Genomic DNA, 26317 nt, shown 5'->3' with positions numbered 1-26317 from the left:
ATCAGATTTCTGAATGTACAATGAACCACAAGACGCTATCTCACTTAATCTTATTTTTGCACAAGTTCATTTATTTTTAAATGTAATTGATGGCAATACTTTCATTGTAATGCTGCTCCAACACACAAACTTTGTGACATGTTCATGACAATAAATTCCTATTCTGAAATGTAGATTAATGATTGATGCATTTTTGATCAGAATGTATTTTGAGGCTTAGGAAAAAAAGACTTGGTATGGTTGGCGTTGAGCACGGAGCAGAATTGTTAACCTATTTAAATCTCAGACTGAATCCCAGACCTCAGTATGTACCTGCTAGACATTTTCCATTTACTCATTATGCTACTTGGGTAGTGAGATCATGCATTTTGTAGTCTAGTATAACAGGAAAAATTTAGATCAATTAATATATTTATTTTTCCTAACATCTGTGAACAACTTTTCTTCATAGAATTGATATAATCCAGTGAAAGTTGGAGAGCAGAAATAATAAAAAAATGTTAATTCTTTTTCTCTCGCCACAGTTGCATGTGTGATTTTCTATTTTATTTTAATCTCATTTTTTCTTGATGTTTTGGTTATATTTCAAAAGGAAAATGTTCCCTACGTCATCAAAATATATGAGTGTTGCACATCCACTAATGTTCTCTTGGAATTAAATAATTTCCATAATTATAAAGGAGGCAACCAAATTTTACCCAGGTTCCACTCGAGCAATGAGATTTAGAAAAAAAACCAAATAATCCATTTTACTTATGTTACAGGAGATATAAATATTGGTTGGATTTGCCTCCATAGTTCTTTCAATGTTGCCAATGGTAATTTTATGAAGAAAATTAGATAATTTAACATCTCATCCAAAGGACTGAATGTTCTAGATAACAACACTTTTTAGTATTAAATATAAATGTAATTAAGCAAATTCAGGGGCCTGACAGTTGCTTAAAAAAAAGTAAAATAGTTTCTTAGGTAACATAGGAAGTTCAGGAGTAGGAGAAATGTACATTGTCACTATTTGGCTTGCTAATTTATAAACATTAACACACTTAAAGTGGTGGGCATATTTATAGAAATGAACAAAACTGGCCAAGGTCAGTTAATCTTGTTATTTTCAAGTGCATTCTGGGCAAAATGTCATAAGTTGATTACTTTTAGGTAACTTCTCTATATCAAAAAATTAAGTATTCTAATTGTAAAACCTCATTCCAATGTAGATGTGTATTGTTTTTAACTTTTTGTAGCTGGCTGCACTGATCCGCAAGCGAACCGGGTCATGGAGGTGCAGGCTCGCACTGGGCTGACATCGCAGATGTCCTGGTAGGGAGGCCGCAAGGGATCATGGGAGTGGTGCTGTTAAGCTTTTGGAGCGTTCCAGTAAAGTCAGTTGCTTGGTTCAACTCACTCACGGCTTCTGTGTAGTTTTTCTCTTTTGTTTGCTGCACAGTGCACCAACTACATTTTTACTATTTTCTTTTCATTCCATTCCTGATCAAATATTTATTTCCTCCTTGGTTTTTCTTCCAGGAATAGATTTTATATTAAATTTATTCACTCTCCTTTCTGAATCTCTTTGCTTTACTTGTGATCTTTTGATTTGATAGGTTATATTCCACTTCCTGGAATATTGTCAGTAACATGTCACAGTGAAAAAAAAATCAAGATATACATATTCAAACAACAAATGCTGGTAGACATCTGCTATAACAAATGATTTCCATTAGAATACTCAACAACAAATTATAACTGACCTCATTAGTACCCACAAACCAGTTACTCACTGAAGAATAACACTGGCAGAAATCTGCAAGTGAGCTGCTTTGTGTTCTCTCAGCTGAAAAATAGCATGCAATGAAGAAAACTGAAAAGATTGCTACACATTTTAAAGATTTTTTTTGTTGAAAAAAATTAAAGATGTTTACTTCCTAATTCTACATCTCAGCAGGGCACATGGGGAAGAATGTAAAAACTGCGTCAGCTAAATAGAATATTGTTATGAAATTGGGGCAATAGTCTTTATTTGGGGAAATATGCTTTGATTCTTGACCATAATGGGGTATGGTTAAATTATACCAACCAATATTTTCTGCTGCAGTTACCACAAATTGTATTCTCATCAAACGCATTGCTTCTCTTCATGGGAACAAATAAAATGTGTCTGTTATCTCTGTTGTTAGCTTTAATGGGGTTGGAGCCTCAAGCAGTCAGTTTAACCACTGGCATCCTCAAAAAAAAACAACACGAACAATCTTGATAAGATGGAAAGACAGCACAGCACCAACTCATATGCAATGGTTACAGGATGTGATGTCTTGCTTGAGTTTGGAGAAAATTAGACATAATGTTAAAGAATGTTCAATTTGACAAGATATGGGGCCCATTCATGGATTATTATCAAAATATGATTACTTGGACAGGAGTACTCAGGGAATTTTCTATCCGACATCTGAGAGCCGCTACTTGATTCTTTTCAATTTATTTCCCGGTGACCGTGTTTAGTGGGAGGGGTTAGATTGGTATGTTTTTTTTCCTCTTATTTTTGTTTTTTATAACTAAAAGAGATGGTCTATTGAGATATCACAATATATCTCAATATTAGAATATGAGGTGAAATTCTCATAAGCATATTTCACTTTTTTTGAGAATTATATGTATAATTGATATGAGACTTAATTCTGTATTGCATTATATAATTAATATCTAAACAATATATACACATAATATTCTTTCTATAAAATTAACAGAAATGTTTTAAAAAGAAAAACAACAAAAACGACAAATGCAACATCAAATTTCATGCGATTCTTTGGCTCGCAAACCATTAGAAATGATCATTTATACATTGGTCTATTTAAATAAAGATCAGGGATATTCTCAACATTTGCAGGCTGTGGTGGTACACTGCCGGCCTACTGCAGGGGGCAACCTCTGTACCTGCAGGAGTGTAAGGGGGAATAGGACCACACCTGGCCGACTGTTAATCAGTCGACCTGAATGGATCAAGCCCTGTCAATCGCCCTCCAGAATATAAGCCTGCGCCGATCTCCAAAGTCTCACTCAGAGTTACTGCAGCAACAGCCAGCCTGGCTCTGTGGAAGTCTTTGTTGATTAAAGCCTGTTGTACAGTCTTTACCTTGTGTGTGTCTGGTTCTGTCTAACAGTGCACCACAATTTAACCAATAAATACTTTTTTTCCCCATGGCTGCTATGGAAAAACTCCTGAGCGCAGGGAGCCTCGAAGTTGACCCATGCCACCCGGAAGCCCAGACATGCTTCAAGATCTGGAGGCATGCAGTCGAAGAAATTATCGAGGCGCATGCAGACAGCATCCAGGACTCAGATCGGAAGAAGATCGTTCTACACCAATCAAAGTTGGGTCCCCACGCTTTCTAGGCAACCAAAGCCTGCTCCAAGTACAAGGAAGCAATGAACACTCTCGAGACTTTGTACAAGCCCCCCATGAATGCGGTCTTTGCAAGGTACCTCCTCAATACCCGAGCCCAGCAACCCGGGCAGACAGCTGAGTCTTACTTGGGGCACCTGTGAGAGTTGGCCCGACTGTGTCTGGCTGAACCCAGGGTAGACGCAGAGGAGGTCAAGAGGCTGATCCGCGATGTCTTTGTCCGAGGGCTACGCTTGAGGGCCATCCGGCAGAAGCTTCTGGAAGATAGCATCTACACTCTGGCCAAGACGGTGGAAATGGTCCGAACCCTGGAAGCTGCAGCCCTGCAGATTGAAACCTTCGATTCCAGGCTCTCCCAGGCTCCCTCATGGCCGCCTTACACTGCAGCTGCAGCCCTAGACCAAGCTGGGGAAGAAAACATCACTGCAGCGGGCTAGGAATCGGTACTGTTCCCAATGTGTCAAGAAAGGCCACTTTGCTAAAATGTGCCTCTCAAAGTCATCTGGCAGCTCAGCGGCCTTCTACGATCTCCCCACCTCCCCCGCAGACCCGTGCATGTGCTGGGCAACGCTATTGTCCCCACTACTACTTCCGACTTCCCCCACCCTGACGATGCAGCATCCAGCCCCGCCAACAATGATCACCCCATGTGCCTCATACACCCAGACCAGCCCCCACTCTCGCCAGCGCTGCTCACCAAAAACTACAATGATGCCAATTCTGGCTTACAGTGTGATGTCATTTCCAATGGCCACAATTATGTCACTTCCCCCAGCACGAAGAACATGGCTAGGGAAAGAGGCCAGCCATGCCGCAGGCCCCCACATGGCGCTGCCATCTTGGGCCAGACAGAGGTCAACACGAAGGCCCTTCGATGACATGGTCAACATGGGTATTGACCAGGCCGCCCCACCAACACTCCCCACACCTCCGGATGCATCAGTTGCCGCATCCCATGACCGACGACGATGTGGTCAACAAGGGCAATGAACAGGCTGCCCTATTGTTGCTCCCCATGCCACCGGATGACATAAATCACCGCACACAACCGGAGAGCGACAACTCTGACCCCAGGATGCCACCACTCTGACCAGGAACATCTCCCATGACCTTCGGCGCTCTATGGTGGGCATGCAAGTCAATGGGCAGGTAACAAAGTGCCTGTTCGACAGTGGTAGCACTGAAAGTTTCATTCACCTGACCGTGGCCCACTCTCTGAAACTAAAAGTCCACCCCACCATCTTCTCCATTCCCCTCGCTGCCAAGGATAAGACTGCTGGTACCCTTGGGCACTGCTCGGCTGATATAACTGTGGGAGGGAAGACATTCACGGGGTTTAGGCTCCTGGTCATGCCCAAACTTTGCGCCCCAATCCTCCTGGGCCTGGATTTCCAGTGCCAACTGCAGAGTGTCGCCCTTGTCTTTGGGGGGCCCCAACCTCCACTCACGCTACACAACGCGGCCAACGTGTGGCCTCTGCACACTATGCATCAACCCCTCGCACTCTTCATACACCTTACGACAGGCTGCAAGCTGATCACCGCTAGAGGTAGGCGCTATAGCGCCACAGACAGAGACTTTATCAAGGCAGAGGTGCGGTGGCTCCTGGCGGAAAGCATCATAGAGCCCAGTAACAGCCCTTGAAGAGCCCAAGTCCTGGTGGTCAAAGGGGGAAGTAAGCCGAGGATGGTCATGGATTACAGCCAGACCATAAATCGGTACACCCAAATGGACACCTACCCCCTGCCGAGGATAGCCGACATGGTCAATGAGATAGCCCGCTACCGGGTTTTCTCCACGATTGACCTGAAATCGGCTTATCACCAAATCCCCATCCACCTGAGGGACAAACCCTACACCGCCTTCAAGGCGGACGGGTGCCTGTACCAGTTCTGCTGAGTTCCCTTTGGGGTCATGAATGTGGTCTCCGTCTTCCAGCGGGAGATGGATTGTATGGTAGACCGGCACAAGCTGAAGGCGATGTTCCCGTATCTGGATAACGTCCCTATCTGCGGCCATGACCAGCAGGACCATAATGCCAACCTGGAGACATTCCTCCAGATGTCCGGGGAGCTGAACATCACTTACAACAATGAGAAATGAGTGTTCAGCACCACCTCACCATCCAGAGCAGACGCACCCATTAACGGAGCTACCTCTACCCCACAGTAAAGGCCCTCCGCAGGTGCCTTGGCTTCTTCTCCTATTACTCACAGTGGGTTACCCGCTTCTCAGACAAGGTCTGCCCACTGGCCCAAGCTGCAACTTTTCCCCTCCCACCCAAGGCGCAGGCAACTTTCATCCACATCAGGCAGGACATCGCAGATGCCACAATGCAGGCCATGGGTGAGGACTCCCCCTTCCAGGTGGAGAACGATGCCTCTGATGTAGCCCTTGCACTACTCTCAACCAAGGGGGGGGGAACCCCATCGCCTTCTTCTTTAGGACCCTCCACAGATCCAAGCTAGGGCATTCTGCCATTGAAAAGGAGGTCCCAGGTGATTGTGGAAGCGGTCCGCCACTGGTGCCGCTACCTGGCCTGCAGGAGATTCACCTTCCTCACCAATCAGCAGGCCATGGCGTTCATGTTTAACACCGCCCACAAGAGCAAGATCAAGAATGACAAGATCTTGCGCTGGAGAGTCAAGCTGGCAACCTCCAGCTATGACATCCAGTACCGCCCGGGAAAATTTAACGACTCTCCCGATGCCATCTCTTGGACCTGTGCGTCTATACATGACGACAAGCTGCAGGCACTGCATGAGTCCCTCTGCCATCCAGGTGTCACCAGGTTGTATCATTTCATTAAGTCCTAGAACCTGCTGTATACATCAAGGATGTCAGGGACATGACCGAGGCCTGCGTGTCTGCATGGAGTGTAAACCCCACTTCATCTGCCCGCCCCAGGCCCATGTCATAAAGGCCACTTGGCCCTTCGAGCGCCTCGGCATGGGTTTTAAAGGACCCCTGCCTTCCATGAACCGAAATGTCTACTTCCTCATGGTAGTGGATGAGTATTCCCACTTTTCTTTCACTATCCCTTGCCCGGACACCTCCACAGCCACCGTCATCAGGGCCCTGGAGCAGATCTTCACCATGTTTGGCTACCCCGCTTTCATCCACAGTGAATGGGGGTCTAGCTTTATGAGAGACGAGTTGCGCCAGTACCTGACGGCAAGGGGCATTGCGACTAGTCACACGACTAGTTATAACCTGAGAGGCAATGGGCAAGTGGAACACAAAAATGGGGTGGTCTGGAAGGCAGTCCTCCTGGTCCTCAAGTCAAAAAGGTGGGCTGTCAAATACTGGTAGGACGCCCTGCCCAAGGCGCTCCATGCCATTAGGTCACTTCTGTGTACAGCTACCAATGAGACGCCTCCTGAACGCCTGTTCTCATTCTACAAGAAGTCGGCGACTGGAATGTCCCTCCCAGCAAGGCTCGCGTGCCCGGGACCGATGCTCCTGTGTAAGCATGTACGGGCACACAAGGCTGAACCCCTGGTCGAGCAGGTTTTCCTCCCACACGTGAATCACAACTCCACCTACGTTAAGTTCGGCAATGGCAGGGAGGACACCGTCTCAACCAGGGACCTGGCACCAGCAGGAGCACCCACCATTCCACAGCATCCTTCAGCCCAGGACAATGCTGACCAGGCATACTTCCCCGTCCCAAGGTCCTCCTTGACCACCAGGGGCCCATTTCAGCCACGGGGGACGAATCTGCCCCCCCACCCATCCAATCCAACTCTCACACCTCGACCCTGGCCCCCTTGGCCACCCCTCCGCGTGGCACCATACCAGTCACTCAGACCCCTGCTGCCAGCCCTCCCACTTTCCCTCCGACTAGTGACCAGGAGCCAGTCCTACGACAGTCACAGAGACTCCGGCGACTGCTGGATCGTCTCAATCTGTAAATATTGTACTTTCGTATAGTGGGTACAATTCTTTGTCACTGCCCCCCGGGACAATTTTAAAGAAGGGGGTGAATGTGGTGGTACATCACCCGCCTACTGCAGGGGGCAACCTCTGTACCTGCAGGAGTGTACCGCCAGCCTACTGCGGGGGCAACCTCTGTACCTGCAGTAGTGCAAGGGGGACAGGACAACACCTGGCCGGTGGTCAATCAGTCGAACTGAATAGATCAAGCCCCACTCAGTTGGGTGTTAATCACCCTCCAGGATATAAGCCTGTGCCGGCCTCCAAAGTCTCACTCAGAGTTACTGCAGCAACAGCCAGGCTGACTCTGTGGAAGTCTTTGTTGATTAAAGCCTGTTGTACAGTCTTTACCTTGTGTGTGTCTGGTTCTGTCTAACAGCATACCACATAGGCAGAGACAAGTGTAATTTAAGTACAAACTCATCTTAAAAGATTTAGTATTCTTTGGGGTGAGTTGCCCCTGATCTTTTTCAGCTGTCCATCAAACTCACTTGCATCCAACTCTCAAATGCAAGCTTTTCTAGATGGAAATTTTTGCACAGAAAGACAGGAGATCATTCTAAAAGAGTCCCATTTCAAATTTTTGTGAATTTAAAAAATCATATCCTCCAATTCCTGCTGTGTATTTCTATTTTTTAAAAAAAAGTAGATTATATTAATAGCCGCTTTTATTTATTGAAATATACTGCTTCAATATGCTTTATAATAGATTCAGATTTCAATTGTATTGTCAGAGAACATACATGACATCACATACAACCCTGAGATTCTTTATGCTGCAGACGAGGCAGAATTACCTGGGAAAGATCTGGGAGGAGACTGCACATTTTTAAGACCTACTGACACACTTCTCACCAGGACTAACACTACATGAAACTAGTACTTGCAATGTACTCTAGGCAGCAGATTCTGAACCTGTTATGTAATAATGAGAATAGGAACTTCCCTGTCCATTTGCATCATACCCCAGCACCAAACATGACATATGATTTATAAAGTGTGAGGTGGTAACACCTCATGTCATCTAATATATGCCATGTCTTTTGTCTGTTCTGCATGTAAATCATATGGAAATGTCCAAGGGGTTCAGTGGGGGTAACATTTGATGCTGAATGTCATGACCACATTGAGTTGAACTTTTAAGGTCATATGAAGATCAAAAGTTTAAAAAAAAGAACTTGCACCAGAGACACCTTGATTAGTTACTGTGCTGTGCATCAATGTACATTCAAAATAAAAGTAAATGGACAAACCCAGTTCAACATGGGCCCAAAAAAAAGCGAAGCAACAATGGCAGAAGCTCTTCACAAGCCCGTAGAGTTAAACAAAGGAGAAAGCGAGAGACAGCAGAGGAACATCAGTCTCGCCTCACTGATGATGCTTCAAGACAGGCAAGGGGCTAGCAGCAGGAAACGGAACAGTAACAGCAGGCCTGCCTCAGTGCTCAGGTATTCTGCTAGCTTAAAATAAACCTAGATCAGCCTAGTAACTTTTGCAAGCTGTTTGAGCCTGCTATTTGTTGTGTGGGAAGGGAAAGATTTGGTGTGTTCAAAGAGCAACAAGTTTGGACACAGGAGGATCTTAATTAAAACCAAAGTAAGGGGATTGCAACAGGGTTAACACACACTCATACTCTCAATCACAAAAAAATGGTATAATTTGTCACATTGGACTTAACACGATCGATACGGAGAAGGGTTCAGAGAGCTCATTGCTTTATCTGACCCGACCATGTTGGTTTTCGTGCAGTTGGATAACCATGTTGAGGAACTTTGGGGGGCATCCGAGGCGCTCTAGTATTTGCCAAAGCCCTTTCCTACTCACGGTGTCGAAGGCTTTGGTGAGGTCAACAAAGGTGATGTAGAGTCCTTTGTTTTGTTCACTGCACTTTTCTTGGAGCTGTCTGAGGGTAAAGACCATGTCAGTAGTTCTTCTGTTTGCGCGAAAGCCGCACTGTGATTCTGGGAGAACATTTTCGGTGACACTAAGTATTATTCCATTTAGGAGAATCCTAGCGAAGATTTTGCTTGCAATGGAGAGCAGCGTGATTCCCCTCTAGTTTGAGCAGTCTGATTTCTCGCTTTTGCTTTTGTACAGGGTGATGACGATGGCATCACGAAGGTCCTGAGGCAGCTTTCCTTGGTCCCAGCAGAGCTTGAAAAACTCATGCAGTTTGGCATGCAGAATTTTGCCGCCAGCCTTCCAGACCTCTGGGGGGCGATTCCATCCATACCTGCTGCTTTGCCACTTTTCAGTTGTTCAATTGCCTTATATGTCTCTTCCCGGGTGAGGACCTCATCCAGCTCTAGCCTTAAGGGCTGTTGAAGGAGCTGAAGCAGGGCGGATTCTTGGACTGAGCGGTTGGCACTGAAAAGAGATTGGAAGTGTTCTGACCATCGGTTGAGGATGGAGATCTTGTCGCTGAGGAGGACTTTGCTGTCTGAGCTACGCAGCGGGCTTTGGACTTGGGGTGAAGGGCCGTACACAGCCTTTAGAGCCTCGTAAAAACCCCTGATCGATACTAGTAATTGCTTATACTCATAAAAACACTGTACAGGACAGCTGGATTCAGTTACAATGGACTTAACACTACCAATACTAACAACTGTATACAGGCTTACAAGCACGGTACAATCCAGCCACACTACTGATACCAGCAACTATGTCCAGACTGTTCGCATCTCTTCCTCCTGGACTGCACCTCCTGGATTGCACCAAGCGGCCGCACTTGCAGTGCAGGCCACTGGAAGGAGAACATCTTGGAGCCGGAGAGCAGGATGGGGGCAAGAAGGAGTCAGACCAAGATTCAATTATGGATGGAACTCCCTCCTCCCCGGGGTGGATCTGTGGGTTCAGACCACCTGCTGCCTTGAAGGTTTTGCCTCTTCAGGGAAAGGCTAGGAGAAGGTAACTCTGACTTCAAATCCCCGGGCTTGGCTAGTCTAGCCATCAGTACCTAGAAAGGGCCCCAGCTATGGGCAAATAGCACGTCAGTCTGGCAGCAGGGGCTGGCAGCTGTGACGGAGCATGGGAAACAGTTTCCCTAGCAAACTCGGTGGGTGAAGGATCCGCAAGGACAACGGCCAGCAAGCACGGTCTTGGAACAGACCACTGCGGGGCAATCCCGCGTCACTCTAGCTGTCATGCCTCGCACTCCATCAGGCCCAGTGGCGTGGGACTCAGAGGGAGACGTTTGTCCTGGGAAAGCTCTCACCTCCAAGTCCTTGCCCCGGCACATGGTGCCTAAAGCTCCATGGAAAACAGAACAAAATTTCTGTGAGGACAGAAGATCTACAAGACACCATGTTCATCTTCACTTGCAAAGGAATAGACCATGGGAGAGAGAAAGAGAGAGAGTCCAGACTTATGACAACCAAGGATTATAATATACTACACACCGTTCCTTGTCTAATGTGGGCATGGCTCCAATCTTATCTAACAGCCCCGATCCCTGTGTAGTCCACACCTTACCAATGACTCTTCCAAAATTGTTTACAGTTCGCGATGTGCAGCAAGGTTCATCTCAGGACTGAACAGCAAAGAGGACAAGATACTGCGCACGCTGAGCTTTATAGTACAGTAAGCTGGAGGGTTTGGTCCAGATGATCACTAGGTGATTAAAGGGGCGAATGGTCAGGCGTGCACTAATGGATGGGCAGAGTCTAACCTTGATTGGCAAGTGATGTGACTTCAAACTAGGTTCCAGATGGAGAGGTCACATCTTCCACAATCTACATTTCCACCAATTTCCAGAGGTCACATGATGCTCCACAATCCACACTCCCACCAGGTTCCAGACAGAGAGGTTATATGGCCCTCTACAACCCACACTATACTTTTCTTACTATCTGGAAAATAATTGGACGCTCAAATTAAAATTGTGTGCAGCCTTTGTCCTGTTGGTATTCTGTTCTCCAGCTTGGCTTACCAAATGATAAAGAAAGAGCTGTCACTGGGATTAAGATGCTTCCCATTGAATTCCAGCTAACTTTTAAAATCAGCCTTCCAGCTAGTCCATTCCAGAATGCTACAAAAATGTGGACAAAAGAGTCTGCGGATGCTTGAATTTGGAGCAATAACAAACTGCAGGAGGAACTCAGCCACAAAAATGTAACTGCTTAAACTTCCCAAGAAATCCACTGCACACTGGGATGTTTCCGTATTATATATGCCAATCTGAGGTCATCCCTCTGGTCTTTGGTCAATTGGTTTACATTCATGGGAAGAGAATCTAATAGAGGTAATGGGCAATTCCAGATGTGAAGATATCTGTTGTTTAGTTACAGAAGAAAATGCATGCAATGCAGTTGATACTACAAAATGTTCCAAAGGCCATTACACTTTTTGAAGATTTTTAAAAAATTGTTACAACCGCGATGTTAGTCAATTTCTCCACATTAATGACCAGAAAACCTGACTTAGCAAGTTGAGTGACTTCTAAACAGAGTTCTGATAAGTATAATTAGGAGATTTTTTTTTGTTTTGGATCAATGCAAACTCATAATTTATTTTGTCAGATATCCTTGAATATTTGTTTAATTATGAGACCACCTACATTCCTGCCACTTGCTGCCAAGAGGCAGAAGAATCTTTTATCAGCTTGGCTAAATTTCAAAATAGGCCCCAGATGCAAGAACAATATTCAGACCATCAGCACCATCCAGTTCTTGCAGAACTGCTCAACAAAAATACACTCAGTTAATAGTTAGAATACACCAAATCTTTCTGAAGTGAAAATCTGAACTTTCATGTTTTGCCAAAATGCCATTTGTTCCTCAAGAGATCCATCATCTAATTTTTTAGGTCAAGAGGCCTTCTTTAATCCATCTTCCTCATCAAGTGACTATTAACAGAAAGAACAGTTAGACTTTTAAGCCAGATTTGGTATTCCCCAATAATGTTTACACATTGCAATGTGACTGGCTGGAAAATTCTGTGAAATTAATTGGTACGTTGACATTTTCAAGGTTTATTGTTCCTGTCTCATTTTATCAATGGCTTAAATTTTAACCCATGCCTCAATTTGACAATAATAATGTTCTTCAACCTTTCACCCTTCTTAAGCTTACCAAAGACCTGATCTGTAAAAGAGATGTTGTTGAATGATGACTCATCAACGCATAGATCACAACACCACCACTCCATCCACTTCCTTCTCCACGGCCCTAATTTTAATCTCAGCTCAGATAGTGGGACAAGAGCGGGATGAGCTATGCACAGAATTCAAATGATGACTTTGATGGGTATGTTGAAGAGGTACATTTGGACACCTTCCAGAAAACTTCTATGAAATGTCAAATAACATAGTGATGCCCACCAACTTTGCCAATAGTTTTATGCACATCTTGGAGCCTTGTCCCTCCAGTTAGTGAGCCAGACTGGACAATTGTGGTGAAGGTGAGATTTTGCAGTCCAAAAGGAAACCAAAACTGCTGATTTTGAAATTTGAAACAAACAAACAAAAAAATCTGAAGATATTCAACAGGACAAACATTTATGGTGAAGAAAGAGTTAACATTTGAAGCCAATATCCTTTCATTGGAAATGGAAAAGCAAGACATCTGTTTTCGGTTCAGAAGAGGTGATGTCTGTGATAAGGTTGAAACCAAGATTGTCAGACAATATAATTTTTGTTAATAATCACTAAAAGGAAGTGATATTACATATTAATCATAACTAATCTGTCCAGAGAATATAAATGGAGAGTGATGAATAATAAGAGGACAGAAAAAAACTGAGTTACAGAGCATAGCAGTGGTTGGAAATATAAAAAAAAGGAGAATCCCAGAAATACTTAGCAGATCAAATATATTTGTGAAGGAAAAAAAATCTGAGTTAATGTTCAAGTTAGGCTTCTTCACTTTAAAACTTGCCAATTATAAAATAAACAGGTGTGGCGGCATGCCACTAGGCAGGTGAACCAGCCCCGCTTGTAATCCACGCGGCTGGACAGCCGGCCAAAATGGCGCTGTCGGGTGCTTCCTCTTCTTCTCAGCACTGGGCTCAGAAGCCTGTGCTGGGGGACCACGTGAGACTGAGTGATGTCGGCGCCCCCCCAGCGCGGTTCTCAACCAGGTCTGGGCTGGGAGTATAAGTCCAGCCCAACTGCCAGCAATAAACCAGTTTTCTGCTCACTGAGCTCAACCTGTATGGTTGTGTGTTCTTTCAGTAGCAGAGTAGCTGCCGCCACAATTGGTGATCCCGACTGGTTCAAACGTCTTTGAACCCAACATGAGTGAACCTGGGATCAGTGCTATAGCTGTCAAGTTGCTTGACTTCTGGGTTCAGCTCTGCCAGATTTCGTCTGACACGATCAAATTCTACCACGTGGTCGCTGCCCTGGACCAGGCCACAGCCAAATGTGTGCTGCACCTCGTTCAGCACCCACCCGCCAAAGACAAATACGGGATCATCAAGCGAGTGCTCACCGGATCCCTCGGACTATCTAGGCATCAGCGTGCCGCTTGGATGCTGCACCTCGATGCCTTGGGGGACAGGTCCCCGGTGGAGCTGATGGACAAAATGCTTATGCTCATGGGTGATCACACCAACTGCCCACTCTTTGACCGAATTTTCCTCGACATCTGCCTGACAACATCCAGCTGTTACTGACCCAAGAGAGCATTACCGATCCGAGGAAGGTTGCTCAGAAGGCCCAAGTGCTATGGGTCAAGTGATTCCCAGAGGGCAGAGTGGTCCAGCAGGTCATGAGTCATGGGCATGACCATGTCAAGCCTGCCCTAGCCCTGCAGTAGAACACCTGGCCCCTGCAGGGGCCACCAAGAATATAATTAGGGGCATGACATCCACTCCGGGCTTCTGCTTCTACCATTAGCGCTGGGGAGTCAAGGCTCAGAAGCGTCATCAGCCCTGCTTGTTCCAGGAAAATGAGCAGGCCGGCCGCTGTTAATGGCTATGGCGGCTGGTCAAGGACACCACCTCCTCTACCTGCGGGACTCAGTCAGTGGCCGGCGCTTCCTCGTCAACACTGGGGCCCAGATCAGCGTCATCCCGGCCATAGCCACCGAGTCCAGGAACTGACCTCGAGGACCTCCCCTCCGTGCGATCAACGCAACACAGATCCAGACATATGGGAACAGGACAGTCCAGTTCCAGATCGGCCGGCGAAAGTTCTCATGAAGGGTCACCGTCTTGTCCCTTCAAACCGCCATTCTGGGTGCCGACTTCCTCCTTCCCCATGGCCTCCTGGTGATATTCAAGGTAGGCACCTGGTAGACACCCAGACTTTCCAGGCCGTTCGCCTCGACGCCTCCTGCACAGAGCAGCCGCAGATGGCCATGATCAGCACACCCAGAGATGAGTTCCAGCAAAACCTGGACGAGTTCCCGGCCCTCCTCAGGCCACAGTTCTCCACTGCCTCACTGCGCCACGGGGTGTTCCACCACATCCCCACCCAGGGTCCACCGGTTCATGCCAAGGCACACCGGCTCCCACCTGACAAGCTCCAGGTGGCGAAGGAAGAGTTTTTGCATCTGCTGGAGCTGGGGATCATTCAGTGCTCCGACAGCCCATGGGCCTTGATGCTCCACCTGGTCCCAAAAGCCTTTGGCAGCTGGTGCCCCTGCAGAAACTATCGACGGCTTAATAAGGCGACAGTTCCTGACCGTTACTCCATCCCTCACATCCAGGACTTCACAGACAATCTCCATGGTATGAGGGTTTTCTCCAAGGTTGACCTGGTGCACGGACTGGTATTACCAAATCCTGCTGCACACTGAGAACATACTCAAGACAGCCATCATCACCCCCTTCAGCTTGTTCGAATTCCTTTGCATGCCATTTGGGCTAAAGAACGCCGCTCAGACCTTCCAGCGCCTCATGGACTCAGTGGGAAGGGACCTAGATTTTATCTTCATTTACTTTGACGACATCCTCATTGCCAGCAGGGATTGGGCGCAACACAAGGCCCACCTATGCGCCCTCTTCTCCTGGCTGGCCGACTTTGGCCTCACCATCAATCCAACCAAGTGCCAGTTCGGGAAAGAGTCCATGCAGTTCCTGGGCCATACCATCAAGGCCGAAGGAGCCACGCCCACTGCTGCTATCAAGGAGTTCCCATGCCCGGACAACCTTAAGGGGCTGCAGGAGTTCACAGGTAGGGTCAACTTCTATAGCCGATTAATCCCAGGAGTCACAAGCATCATGCAGCCGCTATTCGCCCTCATCACAGCCAAGCATAAAATGCTCTCCTGGAACCCAGAGGCCTGCAGTACATTCGAGGCCACCAAGGACGCCCTCATGAAGGCTACCATGCTCGCCCACCCGCACACTGACCTGTATATGGCGCTCACCGTGGATGCCTCTGCCACAGCCGTCGGCGCTGTCCTAGAGCAGCAGGTAAATGGACAATGGAAGCCGCTGGCGTTCTTCAGCCGGCTTCTCCATCTACCAGAGCACAAGTGTAGCGCCTTCGACCGTGAGTTACTGGGCATGTACCTGGCGGTGCGGCATTTCTACTATTTCTTGGAGGGGAGGACTTTTACCATCTTCACTGACCATAAACCCTTCATTCAGGCACTTATGATGGCAAAGAATCCCTGGTCAGTCCGCGAACAGCTTTACCTCTCCTTCATGCCGGAGTTTACCATCGACATTCAGCACAAGACGGGGAAGGACAACGTGGTCGCTGATGCACTCTCACGACTGGCCATCTGTGCTGTGACACCCGGCCTCAACTTCAACTAGCTTCCCCAGAACCAGAAGTCCGACAAAGAGACGCGAGCCTTCAGGACTGCCATCATGGTCCTGCAGTTCCAAGACCTCCTGACTCCTAGTGGCGAAAGCACCGACCTGTGTGATGTCTCTATGGGCACCCCACGGCCAGTGGTTCCCCAGCAGTGGTGCAGGCAAGTCTTCCATCACATCCACGACATTTCACACCCGTCCATCAGGTCCACGTTCTGTATGGTGGCAGAGTGGTTCTTCTGGCATGGGATGCAGAAGCAGATCGTGGGCTGGGCCAGAACACGCATCCATTGCCAGATGTCCAAGGTCCACAGGCACACCAGGGCACCCGTGCAAGAGTTTGAACACGTCCGGGAATGGTTCAGCCACATTCACGTCGGGCCTTTACCAGTTTCCTGGGGCAACCGTTACCTGTTCACGGTGGTAGACCGCACCACTCTTTGGCCTGAGACGATCCCAATGCCGGATGCCTCCATGGACTCCTGATCCTGAGCGCTGTTGCACGGTTGGGTTGCCTGGTTTGGCGTTCTGAATCATCTCACCAGCGATTGGGGAGCTCAGTTTACTTCTGCGCTCTGGGCACAGTTTGCCAACAGGTTGGGGATAGAGTTACACCACACCATGGCCTATCACCCCCTGGTTGAGTGTCTGCACCGCCACCTTAAGTCGGCACTTATGGCCTGACTCACCGGTCCCAACTGGGTGTACGAACTGCCTTGGGTGCTCCTGGGCATCCGCTCCACGCCCAAGGAGGATCTGCAGGCATCATCAATTGAGCTAGTCTACGGTGCACCGCTGGCACTGCCCGGTGAGTACATCAACACACCTCACAACCCCCAGTTGTCATTGCACGAGCTACTCCCCCACCTCCGGGCCCACTTGGACACCTTAGCACTCCCACCACCGTCCAGACATGGCACACGGCCATCTTGTGTCCCAAGCGAGCTGCATTCCACAGAGTACGTTTTTATTTGGTGGGGCCCGTCCCCGGCACCTCTGCAGATACCTTACAAGGGGCCATACAGGGTTGTCCAGTGTTCAGGGTCTACGTTCAAGCTGGATATTGGCGGCAGGCGGGAGCTGTTTTTTGTGGACAGGCCGAAGCCAGCTCACCTTGACCCCACCGAACCAGTGATTGTGGCCCAGCCCAAGAAGTGAGGCCGCCCAGCTAAAAAGGACATTGGCGCCGATTCTTGGGGGGGGGTGGGGGAGGGTGCTCTGTGTTGCATGCCACTAGGCAGGCGAACTGGCCCCGCTTATAATCCATCCGGTGGGGCAGCCGGCCAAAATGGCACCAAAGGGGTTTCCCCTTCTTCTCAGCACCGGGCTCAGAAGCCCACACTGGGGGAACCACGTGACGCGCGAGTGACGTCGGCGCCCCCTGGCGTGGTTCTCAGCCAGGTCTGGGCTGGGAGTATAAGTCCAGCCCGGCAGCCAGCAGCCAGCAATAAACCAGTTTTCTGCTCAGTAAGCTCAACCTGTCTGGTTGTGTGTTCTTTCAGTGGCAGTGTAGCTGCCACTGCATTGTTATTAGAAATTGTTTAAATTTAATATTAAAGTATCAAGGGGTGAAATGTGCCTGGACAGAACATGAGCTACTGTTCCTCAAGCTTTGTTAGTTCAGTATCAGATGATAATAGTAGAGATTTGGAGTTGGACGCAGGATTGAAATGACTCAGTAGGGAAACTCAGTGTCATCTTTCCAGACTGAATGGATATATTTTGCAAAATGATTACCCAGTCTATGTTTAGATTTTCCAATAAACACAAGACAATATCACAATAACCAAATGCAGTATACTAAAATCAAAGAAATCAAAGTGAATTTTTGCTTCACTTGGAATGACTGTTTGGTTCTCTTGACAGTGGAAAAGAGGTAGCATGGGTGTCATAACTCCTGCAGTTGCTTGTGAAAAGGTCATGATAAGAGGAATGGTTCAGAGTTGGAAAAACATAGCAGGGAGTTGGAGATAAAACAGTCACTTCAAAGGGAAGTAGTGGATGAATTTGGTGTTCAAATCTTATTAAAGTTGGTGGTGTAGCTGCGTGCTACTCGAAAGAAGACACACACATGTATGTAGTCAGGTTAAGCTCTGAGTTTTATTAGGGCTTGAGCCCCGCTTTTATACTAGTACTGTTCTCGCTGGCTGACATCACCATATGCATAACAAAAGGGGATTTCCTGTGCATGGGTACTTTCCTAAATAACAATGCTCTTCTTTCCTGCATGCTGTCCCTGTCTGTTGGCTGCGCAGCAAGGCCAGTGCCATTTTGGGGTCACTGGCCTTTAACCTGCCCTTGCCATCCATCCTCCAGTTCGCCTGTTGGGGCCAGTGTCAGTGCACAGGCAGCTGGTCTTTGGTTGTGCTCACCGCCCGGAGCACCAGCTCGATCACCGTGGCGGTGGGCCGCCAGTGGAAATCTCAGATGATAACACTGAACAACAAAGTTTTACAAAAGGCTTGCTTCCTGAAGAAAAATTATGATAGACAACTTCAAGCTGAAAACAAAGATAATTTCATATTTGCTGAATCACGTAGGAAGTTGGAAACATTAAATTAACTTTTATTGAATTTAGCATGTTTAACCTCACAATGATGCTGACACACTAAGTTAGTTCAACTGACCTATAATGTTTTGCCACTGATTTTGGTTTATACTCAGCATCATGTCAGTGTCCAACAATAGTCAGCCAGCATTGATGGATTCCAGTTGCTCTGATACCACTTTTCCATGGTAATAAAGTCCTGGTAAAACATTTCACCATGTTCATCACTGACTGCACCAAGATCAGCAGGGAAGAGGTCCAAGTGTGAATGCAGAAAATAAATTTTCAATGACACGCTACACTTCTTGGTTTTGTATGCTTGAAGCTGGATGTAGTTTGGTGCTCTGTGGTTGCCAAGAAAATTCTCAACATCTTTAAATGCCTTCTTAGCATGCCTGGGCCTAAGTCATTTACAGAGAACCTGCACTAAGTGCATGCCCAGGCATGCTTGGACTGACTGAAACAGCTTACTTTGTGGACAATATACTAGTTGACTTAAAATATGACAGGAACTCACAAAAATAGGTTGTTATCTAAAAACAGTACATTAGAGGAAAAATTTAAAGGGATTTTTGTGATCAGCAGCCAAAAATCCATAAAAAAGATGTTCAGGAAGCAAAATCGTCATTGTCCAGTGTAATCAATGAAATATGGTAGTTAGTGGGGTGGACCATCGCCTTCCCAAGATCGTGTTATATGGCAAGCTCTCCACTGGCCACTGGCCACTGACACAGAGGTGCACCAAAGAAGAGGTACAAGGACTGCCTAAAGAAATCTCTTGGTGCCTGCCACGTTGACCACCGCCAGTGGGCTGATATCGCCTCAAACCGTGCATCTTGGCGCATCACAGTTCGGCGGGCAGCAACCTCCTTTGATGAAGACTGCAGAGCCCACCTCACTAACAAAAGACAAAGGAGGAAAAACCCAACCCCAACCCACCAATTTTCCCTTGCAACCACTGCAACCGTGTCTGCCTGTCCCGCATCAGACTTGTCAGCCACAAACGAGCCTGCAGCTGACGTGGACATTACCCCTCCATAAAGAAATTAGCAGAAGAGGCTTGCCCTTCTGGATGGTTCTTGTGGAGAGACTGGGGAAGATATCTTTTGGTGGAAGTTCCCTAACACGACCATAAATGCAATGCACCTGATCATACTACACAGCCACCTGCATTTCCCTGTAAGTTATTACCTTTCGACAAGGTAATGTATGCCAAGTCTATGAAGGCAGGCTTTGGGTGATTGCAGATACTGTACCTCAGGCGCGATTACTGCTCACTGTATGTTATCCCCATTATCTCAGAAAGACAACGGAGACAGCATTGCTAATGTGGTGATAAAAAGGTGATTCGTTCAGGCAGTCATATCTAACTTGACCTTCATTGATTTATGACCCAGGAGATTAACACCCCAGAAGCCCGAGGGGCTCAGCTTGTCAGGAAGTTTCCATGGAGAGAAATTGACAGTCAACATTTCAGGAGGTGGGGGGGGGGGGGGGGAAGAGAGAGAGAGAGAGAGGTGGGGGGGGGAGAAAGCGAGAGAGGTGGGGGGGAGAAAGCGAGAGAGGTGGGGGGGAGAAAGCGAGAGAGGTGGGGGGGGAGGAGAGAGAGCGAGAGAGGTGGGGGGGGAGAGAGGTGGGGGGGAGAGAGGTGGGGGGGGAGAGAGGTGGGGGGGGAGAGAGGTGGGGGGGGGAGAGAGGTGGGGGGGAGAGAGGTGGTGGGGGGGAGAGGTGGGGGGAGAGAGGTGGGGGGAGAGAGGTGGGGGAGAGAGGTGGGGGAGAGAGAGGTGGGGGGGGAGAGAGAGGTGGGGGGGGAGAGAGAGGTGGGGGGGGAGAGAGAGGTGGGGGGGGAGAGAGAGGTGGGGGGGGAGAGAGAGGTGGGGGGGGAGAGAGAGGTGGGGGGGAGAGAGAGGTGGGGGGGGGAGACAGGTTGGGGGGGTGGTCGGAACATAAAACCGCTGCAGGCAGATCTCAGCGAGTCAGGCAGCATCCATCAGTGCAAATGGGTGGGTGTGTGGTCATATAAGGCCGGAGGGCAGGTGAACGTGCAGTGCAAGAGAACTGGACGACGTCCCCTCCCCCTCCACGCCTGCTGCCTGAGCCGCCTCCAGCTCCCCACCGTTCGCAGCTGCCGTTTTCCCGGCATTCGCCGCCTGCTTCTGGGTCACCCGGAAGTCCAGCCCTACCGGTCGCGCCTGACTCGGATGTTGTTTCGCAGCCCCCCCTCCCACTCAGGTCGGCGTTTGCGGCATTGGAACAGGTGAGTGCTTTGGCCGTGGTGGGCCCTGGAGTGTCGGGTGTCCGGGACCTGCTGGCTGGAAGCGCCGTCCCCGTCCTCACCCCTCACTGACCGGCCTCCGTCTGCCGGACCCATCCCGTCCTCACTCAGCCCAACTCTGGTTGATTCCATTAACCCCCTCCTTTCTTCGGATGTGCCGTGTACCAGGGTGAGGACCATCACTCTGCTCTCAGCCCAACACTTGCTTGCTTCACTTCTCCCTTCCCTGGCTTGTTCCAGTTCTCATCGGTTTGAACCAGTTCAAAAATAATTCAGCCTTGCAGTGTCAGGAGGACTCTGGATGTTTACTTAGTGTTTTTTTAGTTAACATGTTGATGATGCGGGCTTCAGTTGATACCCAATTGTTCGACGACTTAATTGTCAGTTAGTCATGAGTGAAGTAGCTCTGACTCTTCGAAATGATTTAATATGTGACAAAATTTAAGATGTCTAATTCCCATGTATTTAATGTTGCCATGACCTTGGATTTAGGCATGCTGATGAGTTGGTGTACACACTTTGAGATATGTGACCTTGATCACAGCAACCTGGAATCTATTTTGCTGATTTTAAGATGGTCATTCTGAAATTGTTGAATGTTGTGAGGCTAATCACAGTAAAGCGGTAATTCTCTATAATCCACAATACTGAGCAATTTTCAATGTTTTCATTGGAATACCATTATTATGTAACATTGTAACATGTAAAATTAACTGCATATTTTTGGGATAAAGAGAACACTGTTTGGTACTCTGTCTGAACTGGAATTGCCGCACCCCTCTTGTCTGATACTGCAGTCTGTCTCTTTGGCTTGGCTTCGCGGACGAAGATTTATGGAGGGGTAAATGTCCACGTCAGCTGCAGGCTCGTTTGTGGCTGACAAGTCCGATGCGGGACAGGCAGACACGGTTGCAGCGGTTGCAGGGGAAAATTGGTGGGTTGGGTGTTGGGTTTTTCCTCCTTTGTCAGTGAGGTGGGCTCTGCGGTCTTCTTCAAAGGAGGTTGCTGCCCGCCGAACTGTGATACTGCAGTAGTCTGTGGTTTACTCATCTATGTTGAAATATAGCAGTAATGGTGTAAATTAATTGGTTTACTATTTCAGGAGCTCTGTGGAGTTCAACCATGTTTGGGTCATGGTGTCCTCATTCCCCTCTAGTGACACATTTAAATAGATTTTTGCATCGTAGGGGAATTGAGGGTTATGGAGAAAAGGTGGGTGAATAGAGCTGGCTGGATCAGCCATGATCTTATTAAATGGTGGAATTGAGGGTTATGGAGAAAAGGTGGGTAAATAGAGCTGGTCAGAACAGCCATGATCTTATTAAATGGCGAAGCAGGCTCGATGGGACAGAAGGCCTTTTCTTCTTCCTATTTCTGATGGTTCCATGATGGTTCATTAGCCTTGGGGAGAATGCTAACCTGCTAACACATTTTGCAGGTACAGATACATCACTGATACATTCCTGATACATCACTAATGTTTTGTGTTCTCTATTGTGCATTAGAGTAGTACATCACACTTTTTTTGTCGAGTACATTTTGAGTGAAATAAAATTTTGCATTTTGAATACTTTTTCTTCAGTTGACCAAAGGTTGTGCTGGACTCAGGCCTGAAATTTGTTTGACTGAAAGGTTGTTGCTGGGATATGAAAGAATTACTCAGTATCTTGTTATGAGCCCAGAGGACCCCAAAACCCAGCACCAATAGATATTCACCAAGACAAATGGTTACTTAAACAAAAGTTGTTTTTAATTATCTTTAAACATGAAAACAGAATCACACTTTAAGTTATCACTATTGACTTAACTAACCTAACCCCCATCTAATTCTAAGCGCACGTGTATGTAATGTGTGTGTAAGTTCAGAAAAGTTCTTTGGTTCACAGTCCAATCTCACTTCTTATTCTTCCAAGTTCACTGGTTGCAGGCAATTCTTATGCTATGCATAGAATTTAACATTTATAAAATTCACCAGGGTTTGGTGCTTGAAAGGTAAATGGTTACTGCTCAGGAAGGTTCTTGTCGGTTTTCAGAGAGAGATTTGTTGTTCCAGGACACCCACAACTGATTTCTTTTTAATCAGCCACTTTAGTGTCTTGCTGGTGAAACTTGTTCCATCATGGTTCTCCAGATGATAACCTCCTTCTTTCAATTTGCCACAGAGTGCCTTTTCTGTTTCTCTTATTTCATTTGAAACATTAGACAGCCAGTCCTCTCCTCTTGCATGAACCACATGGACTTTGACCGGGCTGAAATAAGAACTCGTCTTCCAAATGGGGTTTTCCCACAAGCTTGCCAGCTTGTCCTGTTCCAGTCCCAGCTGCTGTTGCTGGCTGTAACACTGTAAAAATGATCTCTGTCTGTCTCTCTCTCTCTCTGAGAGATAAAGTCTGTTTGACTGTCTCTGCCTGCAAAACCACAGCAGATCAGAGCTCCAGGATTTTAAATAAGATCTGTTTTAAAGTGTTTGTGACCTACACCAAAAACCCTGCCCAAATTTATCTCCCAAAAATATATCTATATTCGGTCACAATTTTCCTGTGTGTCGTGATAGTCAGATAACAGTATTGTGTGGGGGTGGGAGGGGAAGGCAAGTCCATCGAAGACTTTTTCTTTTAGGATGTTTAATGTATGGTCCACCCTCGTACACTCAAATGATGACTTGAAGCCAATCTCCAAGTGTGCGTAAATGCACACTTCTTTGGATATTATTATTATTAGAGGAGGATTTGATGGTTGCAAATATGATTCTCCTGTTCAAGAAAGGGAGTAGAGATAGCCTGGGGAATTATGAAGCGGTATGTCGAGCTTCAGGGATGGGAAAGCCATTGAAGATCCTGAGGGACTTCATTTACAAGCATATTCTGGTTAGGGACAGTCAGTATGGATTTGTCAGGGAAAGATTGTGTCTCACAAGCTTGATTGAATTATTTAAGGATGTAACAAATTATGATGATGAAGATAGAACGGTGTATATGGATTTCATTAAGACATTTGAAAAGTTTCTTCATGCAAGGCTCATTCAGAAGGTAAGGAGTCATGGAATCCAGAAAACATTGCTTTGTGGATATAGAATTGGCTTGTATTCTGTATGGTGGTCAGTGACCAGTGGGTGTTCTGCAGGGATCTATTCTGGGATACCCTCCTCTTTGTAATTTTTATAAATGACCTGAATGAGGAAATGGAAGGGTACGTTTATAAGTTTATGGATGACATGAAGACTGGTGGTGTTAAGGAGGGTTGCCCTTGGTTAACAAGGGACATTGATAAGATGTGGAGCTAGGCTGAGAAGTGGCAGATGGAGTTTAACCCAGAAAAGTGTGAAGTGGTTCATTTCAGTTGTTAAATTTGAAAGTAAGATAGAATGTTAATGGGATGATTCTGAGCAGTGTGAAAGAACTGAGCAATCTTGAAACCTGAGCCCATAAGACTTTCCAAGTTGCTGCACAATGTTGACCTTGTTGTTAAGAAGGTGCATGGTGTGTAAGCCTTCATTAATCGTAGGATTGAGTTCAAGAGCCGTGAGGTAATGTTGCAGCTATATGAGATCTTAGTTGGACCACCCTTGGAATATTGTAAAACCAAATGTCTACAGACATGGTGATTGAAAACAATGCTGCAGAAACTCAGCAGGTCACACAGTGTACTTAATATAGTAAAAATAATGATACTTATCCAATGTTTTGGGCTTGAACTCTTCATCAAAGTACGAGAGGTAGCACTTGAACAAATCTTGGAATGTTGTGTTCATTTCTGGTCACATCACTATAGGAAGGATGTGGTTGCAAAAGAGAGAGTGCAGAGTAGATTTTCAAGGATCCTGCCTTGATTGGAGGGCATGCCTTATGTGGATAGTCTGAATGAACTTGGTTCACTCTTTGAAGTGATGGAGGATGATCGATTACATTACAGAAGTGTATAAGATGATAAGAGATTGATTGGGTGGATGGCCAGAGCCTTTTCCCAGAGCTGAAATGTCTAACACAAGGGGGCATAGTTTTAAGGTGCTTGGGAATTAGAAAAGGGAGGATGCAAGAGATAAATTATTCATACGGAGAGTGGTGGGTATCCAATGCGCTGCCAGCAATAGTGGTGGATGCATGTACAATAGGATCTTTTAATAGATTATTACTCAGGTACACAGAGGTGAGAAAAATGGTGAGTTTTGCAGTGGTGAAATTCTAGCCAGTTTTTAGAGTAGGTTATTAGCTCGGAACAACACTGTAGGGTAAAGGGCCTATATTGTGCTTTCAGTGTTCTATATTTTGAAATTGGTGTGAGCTTCATTCTGGAACAGAGTTGAAGAATGTTAACAAATTGATTCCTAGTTACTGGAGATGTTGGCCTTTGAAATTCCCCTTTAGTGTATAATTCCCAGAATTCAGCAATGTGAGTTTCCTTGTGGGACCACAACCCTTGAAGTATAAGAATCTTTCATTCTCAGTTAACTGAGTTTTGTTGCATGCTTTTCTGATCTCAGACTTCCACCAGTGCTCTATTAGAACAATTAAGCCATCTTTAAATAAATTGTGCCAATATTATTGGCCATCTGCTTATCCTGGACTCTAGTCAGCAGACTTCACTGTCCAATCATTCAAATAAAAACCTTCTTTCACTGGGATAATTGACAATTTTCCATGTTGCATCTTGTCAACGTTTCTTTGTTGTTTGTCAGGACTCTCCATCTTGGAAGGTTTAACCTCAAAATTGCAAATATTGCTGTCAGATCTCTGTAAAGGTAACATGCCATATATCTTAATGTTGAACCAACCCAGTCAATTTTGGAATTAATATAAAAGGAAAAACCCAATGCTGGAGAAACTCAGCAGGTCACACTGTGTAGTTTATATATGAAAGATCAATGTTCTGGCCTGAACCCTTCATCAAGGTGTCTTTATCTTTGCGATATAAAGTACGCTCTGTGACCTTGCTGAGTTCCTCCAGCATTGTATTTCTACTATAATCATGGTGGTGTTTACAATTTCAGAATATTTTCTTTTCAAAACAGTTGTTGGCCAAATTACTGGAAATGATGAGACAGAAGACGGAATGGAGATTAAAAATCTGATTGAATGATGCCAGATCAACAATCTTGCTTTCAACGTGGCCAAAATTAGGGAGTTTATTGTTGATTTTAGGAAGGGAAGATACACCTCTTTGCATTGTTGGGATGGAGGTTTAAAACCATTTCTGTGAGTCCATATTTTAGAAGTCCTCTCCTGGAGCCAGCATCTCAAGACAACCATGAGGGAGGGACACCAAATCCTCTCCTTTCTCAGTAGTGTGAGGAGATTTGGTATGCTGTTGAATACTCTATCAAACTTTTACAGGTGCACTCTGGAAAATATACTGAGAGGGTGGATCAAAACTTCTTTCCATCAGCTGTTAGGCTCTTGAACCTCCCTCTTTGCACAAATCAAGAATGACCTAAAAATGGCTCTATTAATTTCAA

General features: G+C 46.5%; 1 protein-coding gene across 3 annotated transcripts in view; it reads left to right on the top strand.

Moving 5' to 3' along the window:
• Positions 1-20743: 20743 nt before the first annotated feature.
• The window catches only part of exoc2 (exocyst complex component 2), a 287207-nt gene continuing 281633 nt past the window's right edge, over positions 20744-26317 (top strand). For all 3 annotated transcript variants that reach the window (XM_069909660.1, XM_069909652.1, XM_069909669.1), the window contains exon 1: positions 20744-20847. The gene's annotated coding sequence lies outside the window, so the exon portion shown is untranslated. The remainder of the gene's footprint in view (positions 20848-26317) is intronic.

The sequence above is a fragment of the Narcine bancroftii genome, chromosome 1 (genome assembly GCF_036971445.1).
Source record: "Narcine bancroftii isolate sNarBan1 chromosome 1, sNarBan1.hap1, whole genome shotgun sequence".
Taxonomy (NCBI): domain Eukaryota; kingdom Metazoa; phylum Chordata; class Chondrichthyes; order Torpediniformes; family Narcinidae; genus Narcine; species Narcine bancroftii.
This window is presented reverse-complemented; position numbering and strand designations above follow the sequence as displayed.